This window comes from Pseudorca crassidens, chromosome 11 (genome assembly GCF_039906515.1).
Source record: "Pseudorca crassidens isolate mPseCra1 chromosome 11, mPseCra1.hap1, whole genome shotgun sequence".
NCBI lineage: Eukaryota > Metazoa > Chordata > Mammalia > Artiodactyla > Delphinidae > Pseudorca > Pseudorca crassidens.
The window spans coordinates 22,443,625-22,452,376 of record NC_090306.1 but is presented as its reverse complement, the minus strand read 5'-3'; the positions used below and the strand labels follow the sequence as shown (position 1 = coordinate 22,452,376).

Here is an 8,752-nt window from a genome sequence, read left to right as displayed (position 1 = left end):
ATCCTTCATAACTTGAAGGCATTCTTTTTCCCTCCTCTCTCCACTTGTTTCTGTATTTCACCCTATTTCACTTTATATATTTTAACCTATTTTCTCATTCATCCAAATCCCCACTTTCTGAAGGCAGCAGTACAGCCCATCGAATTCCCAGCATGGCAGGACGGCTTTGGTTGAACCTGCAGGACTCAAGCAAGTGGCAGAGGATACCAAGTCCCTCAGGAAGCTAAGTTCAGTTGGCAGTGTCAGGCGTTCAAGGCGGCGGATCTGATGTTCCCAGAAGACCTGACTGGTTCTAGTGCACCTTGCCTTGGCTAGAATAAGTAGCCCACTTAGGAGGAATGCGAGGATGGGGAATGCCTAACTCTCCTTATTCATAAGATGGGGAAGGTAATAATACAGACTTCATAAGGTTGTTGTGAGAATTAATGAGATAATGCAAGCACTTGAATAATATCATTACTAACGTTATTGCTATGATTCATTCTCCTGAGGATATCCCCAGAAGCCCTGATCCAAGGAACATCCAAGAGTGGGAGGTTAAGAGTCAGTTCTCATTGAAATATTTCCCACACCGAAGCAATATTTACAAAAAGTTATGGGTTTCAGCAGATCTTGACTCAACCAAGTTCCCTCCCAGTCCATTCCCCACTGTGCCCTCTCAAATTCCTTTACAATGGTCACTAAACTTTCCAATAAACGTCAACTTCTTTGAGGAAGGCTGTAATCACACTTTTAGCCCCTATTATTGTTATCACCTCACCTCCCGGGTACCACCACCATCCTCCTTATTCACCCTCAGGTTTACTCAAGAGCCCTCCTTCAGCTTTTGCTACCACCCTATAGGACCTTCAGAGTTCATATGATTCTTTGGTTTCAAATTCCTTCCTTTCCACAATGTTAATTTCTTTATCTCTTCCTTCCTCCCACAAAATTTAGCACATAGGAGCACAAGATAATTCTCTAGCTTACAAAAAACAAAGCAAAAACAAATTCAATCTTTGAGCTCCAGCTGGCTTATTATTTAAGAGATAAAGCCATGTAAACATATGACTATAAAGGGTTATGGCTGGTAATACAGTAGTTTGTACACGGTCCATACTGACTACTAAACAATAATCAATTCAACATGGGGAGGTTGATTCATATATGAGGTTGCTTGAGTCAGAAATGTGGTTAGTTTAAGGTGGAGGACTTTAGAAACTGGCATGGAGTTAAGGTGTGCGATCCTGGCTGGTTATACATGAGAGACACTGGGGAGGATATTGTCCCCGGAAAGACAGCACCATGGGAAGGAAGGAATCAAAGAGCAGGGCCTTCTTAGCAGTATATGCTCATGGTCACACCCTGAATCTCTGCACAGCCAGACTCCTCACTTTATCCACCTCTCTGAGAATATTTTCCATTCAACTAGCTCACGTGTATGCCCTCCGCCACCTTCAGCTACTCTTTGACTTCACCAAGACTTTGAGTCCCATTACCCTACCCGTTCCATGACTTTCATTCACCTCCTTCCAGATGCAACCTTTGCCCCTCCTTCCCAAGCCATGGCATATCCACCACATCTACTAGCATTCACAGTGCCTGCCCTTTTCTTCTCCCAGCTCGTCTTTTAATCTATACTCTCCAAATTCCCCAACAGAACAACTGTCTTGCTTCTCATAAGAGCCAATACACAAATATAGGAATTACCTTCTCCATTCTCTGGAGAATTCCCCCAATGCCTTCTCAAGTCCACATTGCCTGGGGCACTCATCCTTAAAGACCCTGCTCTAGGGCTGCTATGAGGCCAAGACTGATTCTTCCAGTTGACATGGTCAACTTTACTTAAGCTGTCCCCCAGGCCCTACCCTCACACCATGACTTGTACTTTTCGGCTCTCTTGATATGACAATTTTACCTACAGACTCCGACCTCTTGAGGGCAAGCACCAGGTCTCGGTTCCTTTTCACTGCAAGATCTTAACACAGTGTCTGGTACAGAGTGATCTCTCTGTCTCTATATAATCTTTTTAATGATTTGAATATGTCCTATTTCTCTTTTTTCCTACACAGTTTTCTTTGAAAATGAAAAACAACAGCTTAGAGTTGCTATTCCTTAAGTCAAAAGTCACTGGCCAGCAGGGTTAAGAGCAAGAAAGGAGAGTTAAGGGGGAGACAGGAAGAAGAGAAAATGGCAATCTGTGAAAAGTCAAGTGAGGTGGCTTGACCTTGATTGAGAAACCTAAGACCAGAGGAATTTAGCAACTAATTTGAAAATTTAATTCAACAAATATACGTGGAGACTTACTGTTGCTTTAACCAGACACCATGATACGCCTAAAAGAAAGATGACATCTCCTACCGTCATGGCGCTGGTAACCAGTCTTGTTGCTTTGCTCAATTCTTTCTCTAGTAATTAAGTCAACCTCTAAGAAAAATTCACCCAAAAACTCCCTTTAAGATCGCCCACACTGAATAAGAAGCCCTCTTCATTTGTAAGATTTCTGACATATTTGTGTTTATTTTTCAGTGTTGTATAAACCTGCTTGACAAGTATGAACCCACCTCTACGGTTCAAGCAATGCACTTTACAAGCCTTTGTAATAAATAAATATATATATATATATATATATATATTTTTTTTTTTTTTTTTTTTTTTTTTTTTTGCGGTCCGCGGGCCTCTCACTGTTGTGGCCTCTCCCGTTGCAGAGCACAGGCTCCGGACGCGCAGGCTCAGCGGCCATGGCTCACGGGCCCAGCTGCTCCACAGCATGTGGGACCCTCCCGGACCAGGGCACGAACCCGCGTCCCCTACATCGGCAGGTGGACTCTCAGCCACCGCGCCACCAGGGAAGCCCCTGTAATAAATAGTTTTTATAAAGAATTGGAATGCTAAATATTCCTTGGGGTTGTGCTACATCTTAGAAAGTGAGTCAAAGTGTTTAAAAATAGGAACTATTTCAGTACCTCCTCATTTATTACAGCATCAAATATGCTATGAAGCTCTTAGCTACATGCCAACCTAGGACCAGGTTCTCTGCTCTGTGTCGTGTCCAAAGAGCTGGTGGAGGCCACTACACACCAGGTGGACTGACAGCAAACTGGGTGTGGCCATGGAGAGACTCTAGCTCTGCAGAAACCTCAAGATTCTAGGAGAATGACTGTGCTTGCCAGGCACATGCCAGTCTAATTCCTTCAAGTGAATTGCTCAATCTTGAGACCCATAAAGTTCAGATGCTTGAATCAGCGAGGTTTTGCCTTAAATATTCATATTCTGGAATCTATAACATCATCATAATATAAGCCAGCATGCAGGGTAAGAAATTATCAAACAAATGCAAGGAGTATTCAGCTGTCCCCAAACACAGAATTGGGATATAGGTTAATGTAAATTTTATAGGCCATCTCATGCCACACCAATTTTTCACTCAGCAAGATCTCAATGAGAGAAAAAAGTGTGTGATCCTACTATACCAGCAAAATACGGGCAAGTCATTTTTCCAGACTTAAAGAACATAATGTGAAAATTCATGGCTCAGAAGGATGCAGTAGTCCAAGGTCTACCTGGTCACAAAAATAGTGTCCAAGATCCTCTTACAAAACAATGAAAAGAAAAATAAAGCAAATTATAAATGAATTCATAGAGAGTGCTGATAATTACCCCTATATTTAAGAATAGTTTTGTTTAGGCAGGAGGGATAGTTACATGCTTCAAAAATAGGTCTTTTCATTATGAACTGCTCGCAGGAGAACTGATATTGCACGCAGGGTACTCTCTAATCTCAAGATGGATGGGGGGGGTTTTCAATTGCACCGCCCAGAGTCAATCTTTTCCTGCTAGCCCTTACTACCGCAACAAAGAGAACAACACTCTGCTTTCAAAAGTGAAATAAGATCCTCATCAGATAACACTGAGTCACTGAGTGAGTCAGTCATGAGCAAAGCAGGTATAAAAGTCTTAGGATAAATCTTAAAGGAATTATAAGCCTAGATCAAGAAACCCCCCCCTACGAAACAATTTGTTTACTATCCCACCTTTCATAGGAATTTCATGGTTTTGATGCCCATTTGATTTCAATCTAATATGCTTTGTAAAGAACCATTGAGTGTTTTCAAATGGGAGGGCAAACAATATCTTCAGATTGTGGTTGGGTTGAATGAAAATTCGTCTCATTATTATTGAATTCTCTCAGTCTACAAGGAAATCAGAATGGCACTTTACTTCGTTTTTCCTCATCTGCATCATAAATCCTTAATAAATCTTAAGGATTTATTATTTTAAGGGCAAATCCCCGAAACTAAAAGACTCTCTCTCTCTCTCTCCTAGAACTTTACTATACACCCACTCACAAAGAAAACACTTCAGACATTTAAAATATTAATATATTTTTGGATAGTTGCTTACAAGTTTCCCTTTCGTCAACTCCTCTGCCATCTGTCTTTGGGGCCTAGATTTTTCCCAAAGAGGGATGGGAATGAGAAGGAGAATTTTTCTCCAGTAAAGTGACTTTCGAAAGTTCAGTTAGTACCATATTGCAACCACCAACACAGTAACTGATTCACATAAGGATCAAAGATGAATGCGAAAAACACTGGCTGAATAACTGACTGTTGGGGAACAAGATATGCACATGGTCCCCAAGAATTACCCCACAGAAGACTTATTAGTGATTAAGGGGATTGGGTACCTTTACAATGGAGAGGTCCAGTGAACACCAGCTTAATCCAATGATTAAATTTAGCCTAACCACCATCCTGTACCTTCTAAAGAGAAGCAGTGTATTTTTGCTAGCAATGTTTAATCTAAATCTAATCACTAGGAAACCAATGGATGAACCCAGATTGAAAGACATACTTCTAGACAACTATCTCAGACTTTCCAAACATGTTAATGTCATGAAATGAAAAATAAGAGAAAACGAAAAAAGCAGGGAGAGAAGATAGTTCAAAAAAGAGACTAGGGCTTCCCTGGTGGCGCAGTGGTTGAGAGTCCGCCTGCCGATGCAGGGGACACGGGTTCGTGCCCCGGTCCGGGAAGATCCCACATGCCGCGAAGCGGCTGGGCCCGTGAGCCATGGCCGCTGAGCCTGCGCGTCCGGAGCCTGTGCTCCGCAACGGGAGAGGCCACAACAGTGAGAGGCCCGCGTACCGCAAAAAAAAAAAAAGAGACTAAAGAGACATGACAACCAATTGCTATTTACCATCCTTATTGAATCCTTCAAATCTACAAAACTACCATAAAAGATATTTTTTAACAGTTGGACAAGTCTGAATGGGGACTGTATATTAAGCCCTTCGAAACAGTTCAAGAAAAAAACACAAAATAGAGAGAAAATGAGAAAACAGAGACGGGAAAAATATTAAGAAAAACTCCAGTAAGTAGGGAATCCAGATTTCTGCTACTAAAATATTGTATTTGCTGTTCTTGTGTGATAGTAACGTCTTAAAGATGTACATATTTAAAGCATTAAAATTTTTACTCTAAACAAAACTTAGGTATTAATCTGATTTCTCAAGTGGTATAAACTGGGCAGTTCTTTAATCTGGATTCATTCATCCTGGCATCTGCCTTTGGATTTACCACCTTTGGATTTAATTTAAGGAATTTTCAGTCTCATGGGTTAATAAATATTCATCCCCTAAGTCCCTCTAACTGTAAAAAGACAAATTAGTGCAGTTGAAAGAAGATTAGCATCTAGGCACTTTTAAAAAACATTTCAAATTTCAGGAGTTTATTTAGCTTTTGTAAGAGTAATTTTGCCCAATGCGGAACCAGGGTCTCTGCCCTCAAACTATCCACAGTTTTCAAGGCCTGGATAGCTCATGTTTACTTTCAAAAGAACTTCTTGGGCATTTTCTATGTTTCTCACAAATCAAGAACAGTTTGCCACTTACAATACTAACAATTCCTACAAATTGTTTTGACATTTCCTTTTATTTTGAGTGGTGCTAGATTGTTCTGCGTCTTCCAACCTAAGAAGTAGCATAAGCCTAAAGTCACCATATAATGCACTGAACATCCTGAGGGACTTTTGAGAGAAGAGGGTGCTACCAGGGTCCTTATTAACCTTTTATGGAGCATGTCTTTTATATGATTAAAGCTATAGATTTTCTCTTAAACAAATGCACGCATTCATATATACTAAACACTTTGCAAACAATTCAGAAAGTTCAGAGACTCTCTGAATCCTACGCTTTAACTCCAGGTTCAAAACCCAAGTTCTTAAATAAAACTTCCTGGCTTCAAATCCCAGGTCCACTGCTTATTTGCAGTGGATCCTGGGGAAGTTGCTTAAGCTCTCTGGGCTTTCCATTTGATCTTTCAAATGTGATGCTATTCGGTTGGCCAAAAAGTGCCTTCGGTTTTTAAGTAAAAATAAAAGACACATTTTTCATTTTCACCAAGAACTTTATTTATTTTTTGTAGAATAGAGGGTTTTTAAATTTTTTTTTTTTAATTTTATTTAGTTAGTTAGTTTTGGTTGCATTGGGTCTTTGTTGGACACTAGGGCTTTCTCTAGCTGCGGTGAGCAGGGGCTACTCTTCGTTGCAGTGCGCAGGCTTCTCACTGCGGTGGCTTCTCTTGTTGCAGAGCATGGGCTCTAGGCACGCGGACTCAGTAGTTGTGGCTCACGGGCCCTAGAGAGCAGGCTCGGTAGTTGTGGCTCACAGGCTTAGTTGCTCCGCAGCATGTGGGATCTTCCCAGACCAGGGATTGAACCCGTGTCCCCTGCATTGGCAGGCGGATTCTTAACCACTGTGCCACCAGGGAAGTCCCACCAAGAACTTTAGTGAATAACGTATTCACTCTTTTGTTCCACTACCTTCTGCCATTTTTCAGGTAACTCCATAATTCCATCTTCCCAAAACTTTTTATCTTTTTGAGCAAAGAATTGTTCCAGGTGCCTTTTACAGTCTGCCAGGGAATTGAAATTTTTTCCATTAAGAGAATTTTGTAAAGATCAAAATAAATGGAAATCCGAAGGTGCAATGTCTGGTGAATATGGCAGATGTTCAGCCAAGCTGTAACAGTTTTTGCCTGGTCGTCAAAGAAACATGCAGTCTTGCGTTAACCTGATGGAAGATTATGCGTTTTCTGTTGACTAATTCCAGATGCTTTTCATTAAGTGCTGCTTGCAGTTGGTCTAATTGGGAGCGGTACTTGTTGGAATTAATCGTTTGGTTTTCCGGAAGGAGCTCATAATAGAGGATTCCCTTCCAATCCCACCATATACACAATATCATCTTCTTTGGATGAAGACCAGACATTGGTGTTGGTTGGTTGGTGGTGGTTCACTTCGCTTGCCCCATGATCTCTTCCATTACACATTATTGTACAGTATCCACTTTTCATCACCCGTCACAATTTCTTTTAAAAATGGAGGGACTTCCCTGGTGGTCCAGTGGTAAAGAACCAACCTTCCAATGTAGGGGATGCGGGTTCAATCCCTGGTTGGGGAACTAAGATCCTACATGCCGCAGAGCAACTAGGCCCATGCGCCACAACTACTGAGCCCGGGCACTGCAACTAGAGAGCCTGTGTGCCAAAACCTACAAGCCCATGCACACTGGAGCCCGCATGCCACAACCAGAGAGAGAAAAACCCGCATGCCACAACTAGAGAAAAGCCCGCACACCACAACTAAAGAGAAGCCCACCCGCCACAACGAAAGATCCCCCATGCCACAACTAAGACCTGATGCAGCCAAATATAAAAAATAAATAAATAAAAGTAAAATGAAATAAAAATAAAAATGGAACATTTCTGTTACGTTTAGAGAATCGCATGCGGAAATATGGTCAAGAAGGTTTTTTTCACTTAACTTATGTGGAACCCACACATCTAAGTGACGAACATAACCAAGCTGGTGCAAATGATTTTCACTGCTTGATTTGGATATTTTCAGTATGTCAGCTATCTCCCACGTGGTGCAACACTGACTGTTCTCAATTAACGTCTCCATTCGATCGCTATCAACTTCAACTGGTCTACCCAACCATGGAGCATTGTCCAGCGAGAAATGTCCAGCACAAGACTTCACAAACCACTTTTGACCCGTTCGATCAGTCACAGAACCTTCACACACTGCACAAATCTTATGTTTTGCGTTTCAGTTGCGTTTTTACCTTTCTTGAAATAATAAAGCATAATAGGCCAAAAATGTTGCTGTTTTCCTTCCATCTTCCATATTAAAATGGCTACACAAAAATTCACCAATTTTGATGTCTTTTTTTAAATGCACACTGATATGACAGCTGTCACATACAATCTAACAAAATTGTTTCTAATGAAGTTAAAGACAACTAAATGCTACTAGAGCCATCTTACGGAAAAAGACGGATGAACCTTTTGGCCAACCCAATAATAGTACTAACCTCAAACTGCTATGGTGAGGATTTAGTAACAGTGTCTGACACCTAGTAAAAGCTTGTAATTTCTAGCCACTGCCCTTCCTGTCTTATACCTCCTCTGTTTTGAAAATTTGCATGGCTCCTAATGCCCGCAGAATTAATTCCAAGCAAACTGCCATTACATTTCCCTCCATCAGATTATGATGTGCCTTCCCAGTTTTATTTAACAATGCTCCACCCTCGCCCCCATGCTCCCTGCAGTACTTGCCCCCTGCTGCTGCTCCCTGTACTTTCCTGCCTCAGTGCTTATACCGTTCCCTCCCCTTGGAACTGCCCTAGCCATGCTACTACTCCTTCCATCTGCCTTGCCACCTACCTACTCCCAACTGCACCCTTCAAGGCTCAGGTTAGATCCAAGCTCT

General features: G+C 41.6%; 1 protein-coding gene across 4 annotated transcripts in view; it reads right to left on the bottom strand.

Annotated features, from left to right (window-relative positions):
• The window catches only part of PPFIBP1 (PPFIA binding protein 1), a 176,410-nt gene that overhangs the window by 102,400 nt on the left and 65,258 nt on the right, over positions 1–8,752 (bottom strand). The gene's annotated exons all lie outside the window — the stretch shown is intronic.